The sequence below is a fragment of the Schistocerca americana genome, chromosome 6, assembly GCF_021461395.2.
Source record: "Schistocerca americana isolate TAMUIC-IGC-003095 chromosome 6, iqSchAmer2.1, whole genome shotgun sequence".
NCBI classification, from domain to species: domain Eukaryota; kingdom Metazoa; phylum Arthropoda; class Insecta; order Orthoptera; family Acrididae; genus Schistocerca; species Schistocerca americana.
This window is the reverse complement of record NC_060124.1, coordinates 624,087,529-624,108,026: the sequence shown is the minus strand read 5'-3', so window position 1 is coordinate 624,108,026 and position 20,498 is coordinate 624,087,529.

Genomic DNA, 20,498 nt, shown 5'->3' with positions numbered 1-20,498 from the left:
AAACTAATACTGGTCTCACAGGGAATGCTCAAAGCACCGACTGTAAGAAGAGCCTCTATTCTTGCACTTAAATCGGCATTGTGATTTTTGTATTTAATTCCGATGTAATTTCAGTGTTTCATCGTCAATGTGTATGACAAGGAATACATTGAACCTACAGTGGTGTATCGGAAATTAATACAGGTCTCACAGGGAATGCTCAATGCACCAACTGTAAGAAGGGTCTCTACTCCTTTACTTAAGGCGGCATTGTGCCTTTTGTATTTAATTCCGATGCGATTTCTGTGTTTCATCGTCAATTTGAAGCTCCAAGCAATACATTGAACCTGCAGCGGTGTATCGGAAACTAATACTGGACTCATAGGAAATGCTCAAAGTACCAACTGTAAGAAGAATCCCTATTCTTGTACTTAAGGCGGCATTGTGCCTTTTGTATTTAATTCCGATGCGATTTCTGTGTTTCATAGTCAATATGGATGTCCAAGGAATACACTGAACCTGCAATTGTGTATTGGAAACTAATACTGGACTCACAGGGAATGCTCAAAGCACCGACTGTAAGAAGAGTCTCTATTGTTGCACTTAAGGCGGCTTTGTGCCTTTTGTATTTAATTCCGATGTAATTTCAGTGTATCATTGTCAATGTGTATGGCAAGGAATACATTGAAGCTGCAGTGGTTTATCGGAAATTAATACTGGTCTCACAGCGAATATTCATAGCACCGACTGGAAGAAGGGTCTCTACTCCTGGACTTAAGGCGGCATTGTGCCATTTGTATTTAATTCCGTTGCGATTTCTGTGTTTCATCGTCAATGTGAAGCTCCAAGCAATACATTGAATCTGCAGTGGTGTATTGGAAACAAATACTGGTCTCACAGGGAATGCTCAAAACACCGACTGTAACAAGAAACTCTATTCTTGTACTTAAGGCGGCATTGTTTTTTTGTATTTAATTCTGATGCGATTTCTGTGTTCCATTGACAATATGAAGGTCCAAGAAATACACTGAACCTGCAGTTGTGTATCGGAAACTAATGCTGGTCTATCATAAAATGCTCAAAGCACCGACTGTAAGAAGAGTCTCTATTCTTGCACTTAAGGCGGCATTGTGCCTTTTGTATTTAATTCCGATGTAATTTCAGTGTTTCATCGTCAATGTGTATGGCAAGGAATACATTGAAGCTGCAGTGGTTTATCGGAAATTAATACTGGTCTCACAGGGAATAATCAAAGCACCGACTGTAAGAAGGGTCTCTACTCCTGGACTTAAGGCGGCATTGTGCCTTTTGTATTTATTTCCGGTGCTATTTCTGTGTTTCATCGTCAATGTGAAGCTCCAAGCAATACATTGAACCTGCAGTGGTTTATCGGAAACTAATAGTGGTCTCACAGGGAACGCTCAAAGCACCGACTGTAAGAAGAGTCTCTATTCATGTACTTAAGTCGGCATTGTGCCTTTTGTATTTAATTGCGATGCGATTTCTGTGTTTCATCGTCAATGTGAAGGTCAAAGGAATACATTGAACCTGCAGTGTTGTATCGGAAAGTAATACTGGTCTCACAGGAAAGGATCAAGGCACAGACTCTAAGAAGTCTTACTCTTCTAGCACTTAAGGCGGCATTGTGCCTTTTGTATTTAATTCCGATGTAATTTTAGTATTTCATCGTCAATGTGTATGTCCAAGGAAAACACTGAGCCTGCAGTGGTGTATCGGAAACTAATACTGGTCTCACAGGGAATGCTCAAAGCACCGACTGTAAGAAGAGTCTCTATTCTTGTACTTATGGCGGGATTGTGCCTTTTGTATTTATTTCCGATGCGATTTCTGTGTTTCATCTTCAATGTGAAGGTCCAAGGAATACACTGAACCTGCTGTGGTGTATCGGAAACTAATACTGGCCTCACAGGGAATGCTCAAAGCACCGGCTGTAAGAAGAGTCTATGTTCTTGTACTTAAGGCGGCCTTGTGCCTTTTGTATTTAATTCCGATGCGATTTCTGTGTTTCATACTCAATGTGAAGGTCCAAGGAATACCTTGAACCTGCAGTGTTGTATCGGAAACCAATACTGCTCTAAGAGGGAATGCCCAAAGCACCGACTGTTAGAAGTGTCTCTATTCTTGTACTTAATTCGGAATTGTGCCTTTTGTATTTAATTCCGATGCGATTTCTGTGTTTCATCGTCAATGTGAAGGTCCAAGGAATACATTGAAACTGCAGTGGTGTATCGGATACTAATACTGGTCTCACAGGGAATGCTCAAAGCAGCGACTGTAAGAAGAGTCTCTATTCTTGTACTTAAGGCGACATTGTTGCCTTTTTTTTTAATTCCGATGCCATTTCTGTGTTTCTTCGTCAACTTGAAGTTCCAAGGAATACATTGAACCTGCAGTGGTGTATCGGAAACTAATACTGGTCTCATATGGAATGCTCAAAGCTCCGACTGTAAGAAGGATCTCTATTGTTGTACTAAAGGCGGCTTTGTGCCTTTTGTATTTAATTCCTATGCGATTTCTGTGTTTCATCGTCAATGTGAAGGTCCAAGGAATACACTGCACCTGCAGTTGTGTATCGGAAACTAATACTGGTCTCACAGGGAATGCTCAAAGCACCGACTGTAAGAAGAGTCTCTATTCTTGCAGTTAAGGCGGCATTGTGCCTTTTGTATTTAATTCCGATGTAATTTCAGTGTTTCATTGTCAATGTGTATGACAAGGAATACATTGAACCTGCAGTTGTGTATCGGAAATTAATACTGGCCTCAAAGAGAATGCTCAAAGCACTAACTGTAAGAGGAGTCTCTATTCTTGTACATAAGCCGGCATTGTGCCTTTTGTATTTAATTCCGATGCGATTTCTGTGTTTCATAGTCAATGTGAAGGTCCAAGGAATACTTTGAACCTGCAGTGGTGTATCGTAAACTAATACTGGTCTCACAGGGAATGCTCAAAGCACCGACTGTAAGAAGAGTCTGTATTCTTGTACTTAAGCCGGCATTGTGCCTTTAGTATTTAATTCCAAAGCGATTTCTGTGTTTCATCGTCAACTTGAAGTTCCAAGGAATACATTGAACCTGCAGTGGTGTATCGGAAACAAATACTGATCTCACAGGAAACGATCAAAACACAGACAATAAGAAGTCTCACTCTTCCGGCACTTAATTCGGCATTGTGCATTTTGTATTTAATTCCGATGTAATTTGAGTGTTTCATCGTCAATGTGTATGTCCAAAGAATACATTGATCCTGCAGTGGTGTATCGGAAACTAATACTATTCTCACAGGGAGTTTTCAAGGCACAGACTGTAGAAGAGTCTCTGATCTTGTACTTTACGCAGCATTGTGCTTCTTGTATTTAGTTCCGATGCGATTTCTGTGTTTCATCGTCAATGTGAAAGTCCAAGGAATACATTGAACCTGCAGTGGTGTATCGGAAACTATTACTGGTCTAACAGGGAATGCTCAAAGCACCGAATGTAAGAAGAGTCTCTACTCTTGTAATTAAGGCGGCATTGTGCCTTTTGTATTTAATTTCGATGCGATTTCTGTGTTTCATCGTCAATGTGAACGTCCAGGGAATACATTGAACCTGCAGTCGTGTATCGGAAACAAAAACTGGTCTCACATTAAAGGATCAAAACACAGATTCTAAGAAGTCTCACTCATCTTGCACTAAAGGCGGCATTGTGCCTTTTGTATTTAATTCCGATGTAATTTCTGTGTTTCATCGTCAATGTTTAGGTCCAAGGAATACATTGAGCCGGCAGTGGTGCATCGGAAACTAATACTGGTCACACAGGGAGTGTTCAAGGCACAGACTGTAGAAGAGTCTCTGATCTTGTACTTTACGCGGCATTGTGCTTCTTGTATTTAATTCCGATGCGATTTCAGTGTTTCATCGTCAATGTGAAGGTCCAAGAAATACATTGAACCTGCTGTGGTGTATCGGAAACAAATACTGGTCTCACAGGAAACGATCAAAACACAGACAATAAGAAGTCTCACTCTTCTGGCACTTAATTCGGCATTGTGCATTTTGTATTGAATTCCGATGTAATTTGAGTGTTTCATCGTCAATGTGTATGTCCAAGGAATACATTGATCCTGCAGTGGTGTATCGGAAACTAATACTGGTCTCACAGGGAGTTTTCAAGGCACAGACTGTAGAAGAGTCTCTGATCTTGTACTTTACGCGGCATTTAGCTTCTTGTATTTAATTCCGATGCGATGTCTGTGTTTCATCGTCAATGTGAAGGTCCAAGGAACACATTGAACCTGCAGTGGTGTATCGGAAACTAATACTGGTCTCACAGGAAAGGATCAAAGCACAGACTCTAAGAAATCTCACTCCTCTTGCACGTAAGGCGGCATTGTGCCTTTTGAATTTAATTTCGATGTAATTTCAGAGTTTCATCGTCCATGTATATGTCCAAGGAATACATTGAACCTGCAGTGGTGTAACGGAAACTAAAACTGGTCTCACAGGGAGTGTTCAAGGCACAGACTGTAGAAGAGTCTCTGATCTTGTACTTTACGCAGCATTGAGATTCTTGTATTTAATTCCGATGCGATTTCTGTGTTTCATCGTCAATGTGAAAGTCCAAGGAATACATTGAACCTGCAGTGGTGTATCGGAAACTATTACTGGTCTCACAGGGAATGCACAAAGCACCGAATGTAAGAAGAGTCTCTACTCTTGTAATTAAGGTGGCATTGTGCCTTTTGTATTTAATTCCGATGCGATTTCTGTGTTTCATCGTCAATGTGAACGTCCAAGGAATACATTGAACCTGCAGTGGTGTATCGGAAACTAATACTGGTCTCACAGGGAATGCTCAAAACACCGATCGTGAGAATAGTATCTATTCTTGTACTTAAGGCGGCATTGTGTCTTTTGCATTAAATTCCGCGTCGATTTCAGTGTTTCATAGTCAATGCGAAGGTCCAAAGAATACTTTGAATCTGCAGTGGTGTATCGGAAACTAATACTGGTCTCACAGGGAATGCTTAAAGCACCGACTGTAAGAAGAGTCTCTATTCTTGTACTTAAGGCGGCCTTGTGCCTTTTGTATTTAATTCCGATGCGATTTCTGTGTTATATAGTCAATGTGAAGGTCCAAGGAATACCTTGAACCTGCAGTGGTGTATCGGAAACTATTACTGCTCTCAGAGGGAATGCTCAAAGCACCGACTGTAAGATGAGTCTCTATTCTTGTACTTAAGGCGGCATTTTGCCTTTTGTATTTAATTCCGATGCGATTTCTGGGTTCATCGTCAATGTGAAGGTCCAAGGAATACATTGAACCTGCAGTGGTGTTTAGGAAACTAATACTGGTCTCACAGGGAATGCTCAAAGCACCGACTGTAAGAGGAGTCTCTATTCTTGTAATTAAGGCGGCATTGTGCCTTTTGTATTTAATTCCGATGCGATTTATGTGTTTCATCTTCAATGTGAAGGGCCAAGGAATACATTGAACCTACAGTCGTGTATCGGAAATTAATACTGGTCTCACTGGAGAGGATCAAAGAATGGACTGTAAGAAGTCTTACTCTTCTTGCATTAAGGCGCCATTCTATCTTTTGTATTTAATTACGATGTAATTTCAGTGTTTCATCGTCATTGTGTATGCCCAAGGAATACATTGAACCTGCAGTGGTGTATCGGAAACTAATACTGGTCTCACAGAGAATCTCAAAGCACCGACTGTAAGAAGAGTCTGTATTCTTGTACTTAAGCCGGCATTGTGCCTTTAGTATTTAATTCCAAAGCGATTTCTGTGTTTCATCGTCAACTTGAAGTTCCAAGGAATACATTGAACCTGCAGTGGTGTATCGGAAACTAATACTGGACTCATAGGGAATGCTCAAAGCACCAACTGTAAGAAGAATCCCTATTCTTGTACTTACGGCGGCATTGTGCCTTTTGTATTTAATTCCGATGCGATTTCTGTGTTTCATCGTCAATGTGAAGGTCCAAGGAATACTCTGAACCTTCAGTTGTGTATCGGAAACTAATACTGGTCTCACAGGGAATGCTCAAAGCACCGACTGTAAGAAGAGCCTCTATTCTTGCACTTAAGGCGGCATTGTGATTTTTGTATTTAATTCCGATGTAATTTCAGTGTTTCATCGTCAATGTGTATGACAAGGAATACATTGAACCTACAGTGGTGTATCGGAAATTAATACAGGTCTCACAGGGAATGCTCAATGCACCAACTGTAAGAAGCGTCTCTACTTCTTTACTTAAGGCGGCATTGTGCCTTTTGTATTTAATTCCGATGCGATTTCTGTGTTTCATCGTCAATTTGAAGCTCCAAGCAATACATTGAACCTGCAGTGGTGTATCGGAAACTAATACTGGACTCATAGGGAATGCTCAAAGCACCAACTGTAAGAAGAATCCCTATTCTTGTACTTAAGGCGGCATTGTGCCTTTTGTATTTAATTCCGATGCGATTTCTGTGTTTCGTAGTCAATATGGATGTCCAAGGAATACACTTAACCTGCAATTGTGTATTGGAAACTAATACTGGGCTCACAGGGAATGCTCAAAGCACCGACTGTAAGAAGAGTCTCTATTGTTGCACTTAAGGCGGCTTTGTGCCTTTTGTATTTAATTCCGATTTAATTTCAGTGTATCATCGTCAATGTGTATGACAAGGAATACATTGAAGCTGCAGTGGTTTATCGGAAATTAATACTGGTCTCACAGCGAATATTCATAGCACCGACTGGAAGAAGGGTCTCTACTCCTGGACTTAAGGCGGCATTGTGCCCTTTGTATTTAATTCCGTTGCGATTTCTGTGTTTCATCGTCAATGTGAAGCTCCAAGCAATACATTGAACCTGCAGTGGTGTATCGGAAACTAATACTGGTCTCACAGGGAACGCTCAAAGCACCGACTGTTAGAAGAGTCTCTATTCATGTTCTTAAGTCGGCATTGTGCCTTTTGTATTTAATTGCGATGCGATTTCTGTGTTTCGTCGTCAATGTGAAGGTCCAAGGAATACATTGAACCTGCAGTGGTGTATCGGAAACTAATACTGGCCGCACAGGAAAGGATCAAGTCACAGACTCTAAGAAGTCCCACTCTTCTTGCACTTAAGGCGGCATTGTGCCTTTTGTATTTAATTCCGATGTAATTTCAGTGTTTCATCGTCAATATGTATGTCCAAGGAATACATTGAACCTGCAGTGGTGTATCAGAAACTAATACTGGTCTCACAGGGAATGTTCAAAGCACCGACTGTAAGAAGAGTCTCTATTCTTGTACTTAAGGCGGCATTGTGCCTTTTGTATTTAATTCCGATGCGATTTCTGTGTTTCATAGTCAATGTGAAGGTCCAAGGAATAAAATGAACCTGCAGTGGTGTATCGGAAACTAATACTGATCTCACAGGGAATGCTCAAAGCACCGACTGTAAGAAGAGTCTCTATTCTTGTACTTAAGGCGGCATTGTGCCTTTTGTATTTAATTCCGATGCGATTTCTGTGTTTCATAGTCAATGTGAAGGTCCAATGAATACTTTGAACCTGCAGTGGTGTATCGGAAACTAATATTGCTGTCAGAGGGAATGCTCAAAGCTCCGACTGTAAGAAGTGTCTCTATTCTTGTACTTTAGGCGGCATTGTGCCTTTTGTATTTAATTCCGATGCGATTTCTGTGTTTCATAGAGAATGTGAAGGTCCAAGGAATACTTTGAACCTGCAGTGGTGTATCGGAAACTAATACTGGTCTCAGAGCAATGCTCAAAGCACCGACTGAGAGAAGTGTCTCTATTCTTGTACTTAAGGCGGCATTGTGCCTTTTGTATTTAATTCCGATGAGATTTCTGTGTTTCATCGTCAATGTGAAGGTCCAAGGAATACATTGAACCTGCAGTGGTGTATCGAAAACTATTACTGGTCTCACAGGGAATGCTCAAGCACCGACTGTAAGAAGAGTCTCTATTCTTGTAATTAAGGCGGCATTGTGCCTTTTGTATTTAGTTCCGATGCGATTTCTGTGTATCATCGTCAATGTGAAGGTCCAAGGAATACATTGAACCTGCAGTGGTGTATCGGAAAGTAATACTGGTCTCACAGGAAAGGATCAAGGCTTAGACACTAAGAAGTCTCACTCCACTAGCACTTAAGGCGGCATTGTGCCTTTTGTATTTAGTTCCGATGTAATTTCAGTATTTCATCGTCAATGTGAAGGTCCAAGGAATGCTTTGAACCTGCAGTGGTGTATCGGAAACTAGTACTGGTCTCACAGGAAATTCTCAAAACACCGACTGTTAGAAAAGTCTCTATTCTTGTACTTAAGGCGGCTTTGTGCCTTTTGCATTTAATTCCGATGCCATTTCTGTGTTTCATAGTCAATGTGAAGGTCCAAGGAATGCTTTGAACCTGCAGTGGTTTATCGGAAACTAGTACTGGTCTCACAGGGAATGCTCAAAACACCGACTGTAAGAAGAGTCTCTATTCTTGTACTTAAGGCGGCATTGTGCCCTTTGTATTTATTTCCGATGCGATTTCTGTGTTTCATAGTCAATGTGAAGGTCCAAGCAATACTTTGAATCTGCAGTGGTGTATCGGAAACTAATACTGGTCTCACAGGGAATGCTTAAAACACCGACTGTAAGAAGAGTCTCTATTCTTGTACTTAAGGCGGCCTTGTGCCTTTTGTATTTAATTCCGATGCGATTTCTGTGTTTCATAGTCAATGTGAAGTTCCAAGGAATACCTTGAACCTGCAGTGGTGTATCGGAAACTATTACTGCTCTCAGAGGGAATGCTCAAAACACCGACTGTAAGAAGAGTTTCTATTCTTGTACTTAAGGCGGCATTGTGCCTTTTGTATTTAATTCCGATGCGTTTTCTGGGTTCATCGTCAATGTGAAGGTCCAAGGAATACATTGAACCTGCAGTGGTGTTTAGGAAACTAATACTGGTCTCACAGGGAATGCTCAAAGCACCGACTGTAAGATGAGTCTCTATTCTTTTTAATTAAGGCGGCATTGTGCCTTTTGTATTTAATTCCGATGCGATTTATGTGTTTCATCTTCAATGTGAAGGTCCAAGGAATACATTGAACCAACAGTGGTGTATCGGAAACTAATACTGGTCTCACTGGAAAGGATCAAAGAATGGACTCTAAGAAGTCTTACTCTTCTTGCATTAAGTCGGCATTCTATCTTTTGTATTTAATTACGATGTAATTTCAGTGTTTCATCGTCATTGTGTATGTCCAAGGAATACATTGAACCTGCAGTGGTGTATCGGAAACTAATACTGGTTTCACAGGGAATCTCAAAGCACCGACTGTAAGAAGAGTCTGTATTCTTGTACTTAAGCCGGCATTGTGCCTTTAGTATTTAATTCCAAAGCGATTTCTGCGTTTCATCGTCAACTTGAAGTTCCAAGGAATACATGGAACCTGCAGTGGTGTATCGGAAACTAATACTGGATTCATAGGGAATGCTCAAAGCACCAACTGTAAGAAGAATCCCTATTCTTGTACTTAAGGCGGCATTGTGCCTTTTGTATTTAATTCCGATGCGATTTCTGTGTTTCATCGTCAATGTGAAGGTCCAAGGAATACTCTGAACCTTCAGTTGTGTATCGGAAACTAATACTGGTCTCACAGGGAATGCTCAAAGCACCGACTGTAAGAAGAGTCTCTAATCTTGCACTTAAGGCGGCATTGTGCCTTTTGTATTTAATTCCGATGTAATTTCAGTGTTTCATCGTCAATGTGTATGACAAGGAATACATTGAACCTGCAGTGGTGTATCGGAAATTAATACAGGTCTCACAGGGAATGCTCAAAGCACCAACTGTAAGAAGGGTCTCTACTCCTTTACTTAAGGCGGCATTGTGCCTATTGTATTTAATTCCGATGCGATTTCTGTGTTTCATCGTCAATTTGAAGCTCCAAGCAATACATTGAACCTGCAGTGGTGTACCGGAAACTAATACTGGTCTCACAGGGAACGCTCAAACTAACGACAGTAAGAAGAGTCTCTATTCTTGTACTTAAGTCGGCATTGTGCCTTTTGTATTTTATTCCGATGCGATTTCTGTGTTTCATCGTCAATGTGAAGGTCCAAGGAATACATTGAACTGGCAGTGGTGTATCGGAAACAAATACTGGTCTCACAGGGAATGCTCAAATCACCGACTGTTACAAGAATCTCTATTCTTGTACTTAAGGCGGCATTGTGATTTTGTATTTAATTCCGATGCGATTTCTGTGTTTCATAGTCAATATGAATGTCCAGGGAATACACTGAACCTGCAGTGGTGTATCGGAAACTAATACTGGTCTCAGAGGCAATGCTCAAAGCACCGACTGAGAGAAGTGTCTCTATTCTTGTACTTAAGGCGGCATTGTGCCTTTTGTATTTAATTCCGATGAGTTTTCTGTGTTTCATCGTCAATGTGAAGGTCCAAGGAATACATTGAACCTGCAGTGGTGTATCGGAAACTAATACTGGTCTCACAGGAAAGGATCAAGTCACAGACACTAAGAAGTCTTACTCCTCTAGCACTTAAGGCGGCATTGTGCCTTTTGTATTTAATTCCGATGTAATTTCAGTATTTCATCGTCAATGTGTATGTCCAATGAATACTTTGAACCTGCAGTGGTGTATCGGAAACTAATACTGCTGTCAGAGGGAATGCTCAATGCTCCGACTGTAAGAAGTGTCTCTATTCTTGTACTTAAGGAGGCATTGTGCCTTTTGTATTTAATTCCGATGCGATTTCTGTGTTTCATAGAGAATGTGAAGGTCCAAGGAATACTTTGAACCTGCAGTGGTGTATCGGAAACTAATACTGTTCTCAGAGGCAATGCTCAAAGCACCGACTGAGAGAAGTGTCTCTATTCTTGTACTTAAGGCGGCATTGTGCCTTTTGTGTTTAATTCCGATGAGATTTCTGTATTTCATCGTCGATGTGAAGGTCCAAGGAATACATTGAACCTGCAGTGGTGTATCGGAAACTAATACTGGTCTCACAGGAAATGCTCAAAACACCGAATGTTAGAAGAGTCTCTAGTCTTGTACTTAAGGCGGCTTTGTGCCTTTTGCATTTAATTCCGATGCGATTTCTGTGTTTCATAGTCATTGTGAAGGTCCAAGGAATGCTTTGAACCCGCAGTGGTGTATCGGAAACTAATACTGGTCTCACAGGGAATGCTCAAATCACCGACTGTAAGAAGAATCTCTATTCTTGTACTTAAGGCGGCATTGTGCCTTTTGTATTTAATTCCGATGTAATTTCAGTGTTTCATCGTCAATGTGTATGACAAGGAATACATTGAACCTGCAGTGGTGTATCGGAAATTAATACAGGTCTCACAGGGAATGCTCAAAGCACCAACTGTAAGAAGGGTCTCTACTCCTTTACTTAAGGCGGCATTGTGCCTATTGTATTTAATTCCGATGCGATTTCTGTGTTTCATCGTCAATTTGAAGCTCCAAGCAATACATTGAACCTGCAGTGGTGTACCGGAAACTAATACTGGTCTCACAGGGAACGCTCAAACTAACGACAGTAAGAAGAGTCTCTATTCTTGTACTTAAGTCGGCATTGTGCCTTTTGTATTTTATTCCGATGCGATTTCTGTGTTTCATCGTCAATGTGAAGGTCCAAGGAATACATTGAACCGGCAGTGGTGTATCGGAAACAAATACTGGTCTCACAGGGAATGCTCAAATCACCGACTGTAACAAGAATCTCTATTCTTGTACTTAAGGCGGCATTGTGATTTTGTATTTAATTCCGATGCGATTTCTGTGTTTCATAGTCAATATGAATGTCCAAGGAATACACTGAACCTGCAGTGGTGTATCGGAAACTAATACTGGACTCATAGGGAATGCTCAAAGCACCAACTGTAAGAAGAATCCCTATTCTTGTACTTAAGGCGGCATTGTGCCTTTTGTATTTAATTCCGATGCGATTTCTGTGTTTCGTAGTCAATATGGATGTCCAAGGAATACACTTAACCTGCAATTGTGTATTGGAAACTAATACTGGGCTCACAGGGAATGCTCAAAGCACCGACTGTAAGAAGAGTCTCTATTGTTGCACTTAAGGCGGCTTTGTGCCTTTTGTATTTAATTCCGATTTAATTTCAGTGTATCATCGTCAATGTGTATGACAAGGAATACATTGAAGCTGCAGTGGTTTATCGGAAATTAATACTGGTCTCACAGCGAATATTCATAGCACCGACTGGAAGAAGGGTCTCTACTCCTGGACTTAAGGCGGCATTGGGCCATTTGTATTTAATTCCGTTGCGATTTCTGTGTTTCATCGTCAATGTGAAGCTCCAAGCAATACATTGAACCTGCAGTGGTGTATCGGAAACTAATACTGGTCTCACAGGGAACGCTCAAAGCACCGACTGTTAGAAGAGTCTCTATTCATGTACTTAAGTCGGCATTGTGCCTTTTGTATTTAATTGCGATGCGATTTCTGTGTTTCGTCGTCAATGTGAAGGTCCAAGGAATACATTGAACCTGCAGTGGTGTATCGGAAACTAATACTGGCCGCACAGGAAAGGATCAAGTCACAGACTCTAAGAAGTCCCACTCTTCTTGCACTTAAGGCGGCATTGTGCCTTTTGTATTTAATTCCGATGTAATTTCAGTGTTTCATCGTCAATATGTATGTCCAAGGAATACATTGAACCTGCAGTGGTGTATCAGAAACTAATACTGGTCTCACAGGGAATGTTCAAAGCACCGACTGTAAGAAGAGTCTCTATTCTTGTACTTAAGGCGGCATTGTGCCTTTTGTATTTAATTCCGATGCGATTTCTGTGTTTCATAGTCAATGTGAAGGTCCAAGGAATAAAATGAACCTGCAGTGGTGTATCGGAAACTAATACTGATCTCACAGGGAATGCTCAAAGCACCGACTGTAAGAAGAGTCTCTATTCTTGTACTTAAGGCGGCATTGTGCCTTTTGTATTTAATTCCGATGCGATTTCTGTGTTTCATAGTCAATGTGAAGGTCCAATGAATACTTTGAACCTGCAGTGGTGTATCGGAAACTAATATTGCTGTCAGAGGGAATGCTCAAAGCTCCGACTGTAAGAAGTGTCTCTATTCTTGTACTTTAGGCGGCATTGTGCCTTTTGTATTTAATTCCGATGCGATTTCTGTGTTTCATAGAGAATGTGAAGGTCCAAGGAATACTTTGAACCTGCAGTGGTGTATCGGAAACTAATACTGGTCTCAGAGGCAATGCTCAAAGCACCGACTGAGAGAAGTGTCTCTATTCTTGTACTTAAGGCGGCATTGTGCCTTTTGTATTTAATTCCGATGAGATTTCTGTGTTTCATCGTCAATGTGAAGGTCCAAGGAATACATTGAACCTGCAGTGGTGTATCGAAAACTATTACTGGTCTCACAGGGAATGCTCAAGCACCGACTGTAAGAAGAGTCTCTATTCTTGTAATTAAGGCGGCATTGTGCCTTTTGTATTTAGTTCCGATGCGATTTCTGTGTATCATCGTCAATGTGAAGGTCCAAGGAATACATTGAACCTGCAGTGGTGTATCGGAAAGTAATACTGGTCTCACAGGAAAGGATCAAGGCTTAGACACTAAGAAGTCTCACTCCACTAGCACTTAAGGCGGCATTGTGCCTTTTGTATTTAGTTCCGATGTAATTTCAGTATTTCATCGTCAATGTGAAGGTCCAAGGAATGCTTTGAACCTGCAGTGGTGTATCGGAAACTAGTACTGGTCTCACAGGAAATTCTCAAAACACCGACTGTTAGAAAAGTCTCTATTCTTGTACTTAAGGCGGCTTTGTGCCTTTTGCATTTAATTCCGATGCCATTTCTGTGTTTCATAGTCAATGTGAAGGTCCAAGGAATGCTTTGAACCTGCAGTGGTTTATCGGAAACTAGTACTGGTCTCACAGGGAATGCTCAAAACACCGACTGTAAGAAGAGTCTCTATTCTTGTACTTAAGGCGGCATTGTGCCCTTTGTATTTATTTCCGATGCGATTTCTGTGTTTCATAGTCAATGTGAAGGTCCAAGCAATACTTTGAATCTGCAGTGGTGTATCGGAAACTAATACTGGTCTCACAGGGAATGCTTAAAACACCGACTGTAAGAAGAGTCTCTATTCTTGTACTTAAGGCGGCCTTGTGCCTTTTGTATTTAATTCCGATGCGATTTCTGTGTTTCATAGTCAATGTGAAGTTCCAAGGAATACCTTGAACCTGCAGTGGTGTATCGGAAACTATTACTGCTCTCAGAGGGAATGCTCAAAACACCGACTGTCAGAAGAGTTTCTATTCTTGTACTTAAGGCGGCATTGTGCCTTTTGTATTTAATTCCGATGCGTTTTCTGGGTTCATCGTCAATGTGAAGGTCCAAGGAATACATTGAACCTGCAGTGGTGTTTAGGAAACTAATACTGGTCTCACAGGGAATGCTCAAAGCACCGACTGTAAGATGAGTCTCTATTCTTTTTAATTAAGGCGGCATTGTGCCTTTTGTATTTAATTCCGATGCGATTTATGTGTTTCATCTTCAATGTGAAGGTCCAAGGAATACATTGAACCAACAGTGGTGTATCGGAAACTAATACTGGTCTCACTGGAAAGGATCAAAGAATGGACTCTAAGAAGTCTTACTCTTCTTGCATTAAGTCGGCATTCTATCTTTTGTATTTAATTACGATGTAATTTCAGTGTTTCATCGTCATTGTGTATGTCCAAGGAATACATTGAACCTGCAGTGGTGTATCGGAAACTAATACTGGTTTCACAGGGAATCTCAAAGCACCGACTGTAAGAAGAGTCTGTATTCTTGTACTTAAGCCGGCATTGTGCCTTTAGTATTTAATTCCAAAGCGATTTCTGCGTTTCATCGTCAACTTGAAGTTCCAAGGAATACATGGAACCTGCAGTGGTGTATCGGAAACTAATACTGGATTCATAGGGAATGCTCAAAGCACCAACTGTAAGAAGAATCCCTATTCTTGTACTTAAGGCGGCATTGTGCCTTTTGTATTTAATTCCGATGCGATTTCTGTGTTTCATCGTCAATGTGAAGGTCCAAGGAATACTCTGAACCTTCAGTTGTGTATCGGAAACTAATACTGGTCTCACAGGGAATGCTCAAAGCACCGACTGTAAGAAGAGTCTCTAATCTTGCACTTAAGGCGGCATTGTGCCTTTTGTATTTAATTCCGATGTAATTTCAGTGTTTCATCGTCAATGTGTATGACAAGGAATACATTGAACCTGCAGTGGTGTATCGGAAATTAATACAGGTCTCACAGGGAATGCTCAAAGCACCAACTGTAAGAAGGGTCTCTACTCCTTTACTTAAGGCGGCATTGTGCCTATTGTATTTAATTCCGATGCGATTTCTGTGTTTCATCGTCAATTTGAAGCTCCAAGCAATACATTGAACCTGCAGTGGTGTACCGGAAACTAATACTGGTCTCACAGGGAACGCTCAAACTAACGACAGTAAGAAGAGTCTCTATTCTTGGACTTAAGTCGGCATTGTGCCTTTTGTATTTTATTCCGATGCGATTTCTGTGTTTCATCGTCAATGTGAAGGTCCAAGGAATACATTGAACCGGCAGTGGTGTATCGGAAACAAATACTGGTCTCACAGGGAATGCTCAAATCACCGACTGTAACAAGAATCTCTATTCTTGTACTTAAGGCGGCATTGTGATTTTGTATTTAATTCCGATGCGATTTCTGTGTTTCATAGTCAATATGAATGCCCAAGGAATACACTGAACCTGCAGTTGTGTATTGGAAACTAATACTGGTCTCACAGGGAATGCTCAAAGCACCGACTGTAAGAAGAGTCTCTATTCTTGCACTTAAGGCGGCATTGTGCCTTTTGTATATAATTCCGATGCGATTTCTGTGTTTCATAGTCAATGTGAAGGTCCAATGAATACTTTGAACCTGCAGTGGTGTATCGGAAACTAATACTGCTGTCAGAGGGAATGCTCAATGCTCCGACTGTAAGAAGTGTCTCTATTCTTGTACTTAAGGCGGCATTGTGCCTTTTGTATTTAATTCCGATGCGATTTCTGTGTTTCATAGAGAATGTGAAGGTCCAAGGAATACTTTGAACCTGCAGTGGTGTATCGGAAACTAATACTGGTCTCAGAGGCAATGCTCAAAGCACCGACTGAGAGAAGTGTCTCTATTCTTGTACTTAAGGCGGCATTGTGCCTTTTGTATTTAATTCCGATGAGTTTTCTGTGTTTCATCGTCAATGTGAAGGTCCAAGGAATACATTGAACCTGCAGTGGTGTATCGGAAACTAATACTGGTCTCACAGGAAAGGATCAAGTCACAGACACTAAGAAGTCTTACTCCTCTAGCACTTAAGGCGGCATTGTGCCTTTTGTATTTAATTCCGATGTAATTTCAGTATTTCATCGTCAATGTGTATGTCCAATGAATACTTTGAACCTGCAGTGGTGTATCGGAAACTAATACTGCTGTCAGAGGGAATGCTCAATGCTCCGACTGTAAGAAGTGTCTCTATTCTTGTACTTAAGGCGGCATTGTGCCTTTTGTATTTAATTCCGATGCGATTTCTGTGTTTCATAGAGAATGTGAAGGTCCAAGGAATACTTTGAACCTGCAGTGGTGTATCGGAAACTAATACTGGTCTCAGAGGCAATGCTCAAAGCACCGACAGAGAGAAGTGTCTCTATTCTTGTACTTAAGGCGGCATTGTGCCTTTTGTATTTAATTCCGATGAGATTTCTGTATTTCATCGTCGATGTGAAGGTCCAAGGAATACATTGAACCTGCAGTGGTGTATCGGAAACTAATACTGGTCTCACAGGAAATGCTCAAAGCACCGAATGTTAGAAGAGTCTCTAGTCTTGTACTTAAGGCGGCTTTGTGCCTTTTGCATTTAATTCCGATGCGATTTCTGTGTTTCATAGTCATTGTGAAGGTCCAAGGAATGCTTTGAACCCGCAGTGGTGTATCGGAAACTAATACTGGTCTCACAGGGAATGCTCAAATCACCGACTGTAAGAAGAATCTCTATTCTTGTACTTAAGGCGGCATTGTGCCTTTTGTATTTCATTTCGATGCGATTTCTGTGTTTCATAGACAATGTGAAGGTCCAAGGAATACATTGAACCTGCAGTGGTGTATCGGAAACTAATACTGGTCTCACAGGGAATGCTCAAACCACCGACTGTAACAAGAATCTCTATTCTTGTACTTAAGGCGGCATTGTGTTTTTGTATTTAATTCCGATGCGATTTCTGTGTTTCATAGTCAATACGAATGTCCGAGGAATACACTGAACGTGCAGTTGTGTATTGAAAACTAATACTGGTCTCACTGGGAATGCTCAAAGCACCGACTGTAAGAAGGGTCTCTATTCTTGCACTTTAGGCGGCATTGTGCCTTTTGTATTTAATTCCGATGTAATTTCAGTGTATCATCGTCAATGTGTATGACAAGGAATACATTGAAGCTGCAGCGGTTTATCGGAAACTAATACTGTTCTCACAGGAAATGCACAGAACACCGACTGTAAGAAGAGTCCCTATTCTTGTACTTAAGGCTTCCTTGTGCCTTTTGTATTTAATTCCGATGCGATTTCTGTGTTTCATAGTCAATGTGAAGATCCAAGGCATACCTTGAACCTGCAGTGGTGTTTCGGAAACTAATGCTGCTCTCAGAGGGAATGCTCAAAGCACCGACTGTAAGAAGAGTTTCTATTCTTGTACTTAAGGCGGCATTGTGCCTTTTGTATTTAATTCCGATGCGATTTCTGTGTTTCACCGTCAATGTGAAGGTCCAAGGAATACATTGAAGCTGCAGTGGTGTATCGGAACTATTACTGGCCTCACAGGGAATGCTCAAAGCACCGACTGTAAGTAGAGACTCTATTCTTGTAATTAAGGCGGCATTGTGCCTTTTGTATTTAGTTCCGATGCGATTTCTGTGTTTCATCGTCAATGTGAAGGTCCAAGGAATACATTGAGCCTGCAGTGGTGTATCGGAAACTACTACTGGTCTCGCAGGAAAGGATCAAGGCACAGACTCTAAGAAGTCTCACTCTTCTAGCACTTAAGGCGGCATTGTGCCTTTTGTATTTAATTCCGATGTAATTTCAGTATTTCATCGTCAATGTGTATGTCCAAGGAATACATTGAACCTACAGTGGTGTATCGGAAACTAATACTGGTCTCACAGGGAACGCTCAAAGCACCGACTGTAAGAAGAGTCTCTATTCTTGTACTTTAGGCGGCATATTGCCTTTTGTATTTAATTCCGATGTAAATTCAGTGTTTCATCGTCGATGTGTATGACAAGGAATACATTGAACCGGCAGTGGTGTATCGGAAATTAATACTGGCCTAACAGGGAATGCTCAAAGCACTAACTGTAACAAGAGTCTCTATTCTTGTACTTAAGCCGGCATTGTGCTTCTTGTATTTAATTCCGGTGCGATTTCTGTGTTTCATCGTCAATGTGAAAGTCCAAGGAATACATTTAACCGGCAGTGGTGTATCGGAAAGTAATACTGGTCTCACAGGGAATGCTCAAAGCACTAACTGTAAGAAGGGTCTCTATTCTTGTACTTAAGCCGGCATTGTGCCTTTTGTATTTCATTCCGATGCGATTTCTGTGTTTCATTGTCAATGTGAAGGTGCACGGAATACTTTAAACCTGCAGTGGTGTATCGGAAACTAATACTGGTCTCACAGGGAATGCTCAAAGCACCAACTGTAAGAAGAGTCTTTATTCATGTACTTAAGGCGGCCTTGTGCCATTTGTATTTAATTCCGATGCGATTTCTGTGTTTCATCGTCAATATGAAGGTCCAAGTAATACATTGAACCTGCATTGGTGTATCGGAAACTAATACTAGTCTCACAGGGAATGCTCAAAGCACCGAGTGTAAGAAGAGTCTCTAGTCTTGTACTTAAGGCGGCATTGTGCCTTTTGTATTTAACTCCGATGCGATTTCTGTGTTTCATAGTCAATGTGAAGGTCCAAGGAATACTTAAAACCTGCAGTGGTGTATCGGAAACTAATACTGGTCTCACAGGGAATGCTCAAAGCACTGACTGTAAGAAGAGTCTCTATTCTTGTACTTAAGGCAGCCTTGTACCTTTTGTATTTAATTCCGATGCGATTTCTGTGTTTCATAGTCAATGTGAAGGTCCAAGGAATACCTTGAACCTGCAGTGGTGTATCGGAAACTTATACTGCTCTCAGAAGGAATGCTCAAAGCACCGACTGTAAGAAGTGTCTCTATTCTTGTACTTATGGCGGCATTGTGCCTTTTGTATTTAATTCCGATGCGATTTCTGTGTTTCATCGTCAATGTGAAGGTCCAAGGAATACATTCAACCTGCAGTGGTGTATCGGAACCTAATACTGGTCTCACAGGGAATGCTCAAATCACCGACTGCAAGAAGAGTCTCTATTCTTGTAATTAAGGGGGCATTGTGCCTTTTGTATTTAATTCCGATGCTATTTCTGTGTTTCATCGTCAATGTGAAGGTCCACGGAATACATTCAACCTGCAGTGGTGTATCGGAAACTAATACTGGTCTCACAGGGAATGCTCAAATCACCGACTGCAAGAAGAGTCTCTATTCTTGTAATTAAGGGGGCATTGTGCCTTTTGTATTTAATTCCGATGCTATTTCTGTGTTTCATCGTCAATGTGAAGGTCCGAGGAATACATTGTACCTGCAGTGGTGTATCGGAAACTAATACTGGTCTCACAAGAAAGGATCAAAGAATGGACTCTAAGAAGTCTCACTCTTCTTGCATTAAGGCAGCATTGTGTCTTTTGTATTTAATTCCGATGTAAATTCAGTGTTTCATCGTCATTGTGTATGTCCAGGGAATACATTGAACCTGCAGTGGTGTATCGGAAACTAATACTGGTCTCACAGGGAATGCTCAAATCACCGACTGTAAGAAGAGTCTCTATTCTTGTACTTAAGGCGGCATTGTGCTTTTTGGATTTAATTCCGATGCGATTTCTGTGTTTCATCGTCAATGTGAAGGTCCAAGGAATACATTGAACCTGCAGTGGTGTATCGGAAACTAATACTGGTCTCACAGGGAATGCTCAAAGCACCGACTGTAAGAAGAGTCTCTAATCTTGTACATAAGGCGGCAATGTGCCTTTTGTATTTCATTCTGATGCGATTTCTGTGTTTCATCGTCAATGTGAAGGTCCAAGAAATTCATTGAACCTGCAGTGGTGTATCTGAAACTAATACTGGTCTCACAGGGAGTGCTCAAAACACCGACTGTAAGAAGAGTCTCTATTCTTGTACTTAAGGCAGCCTTGTACCTTTTGTATTTAATTCCGATGCGATTTCTGTGTATCATAGTCAATGTGAAGGTCCAAGGAATACCTTGAACCTGCAGTGGTGTATCGGAAACTTATACTGCTCTCAGAAGGAATACTCAAAGCACCGACTGTAAAAAGTGTCTCTATTCTT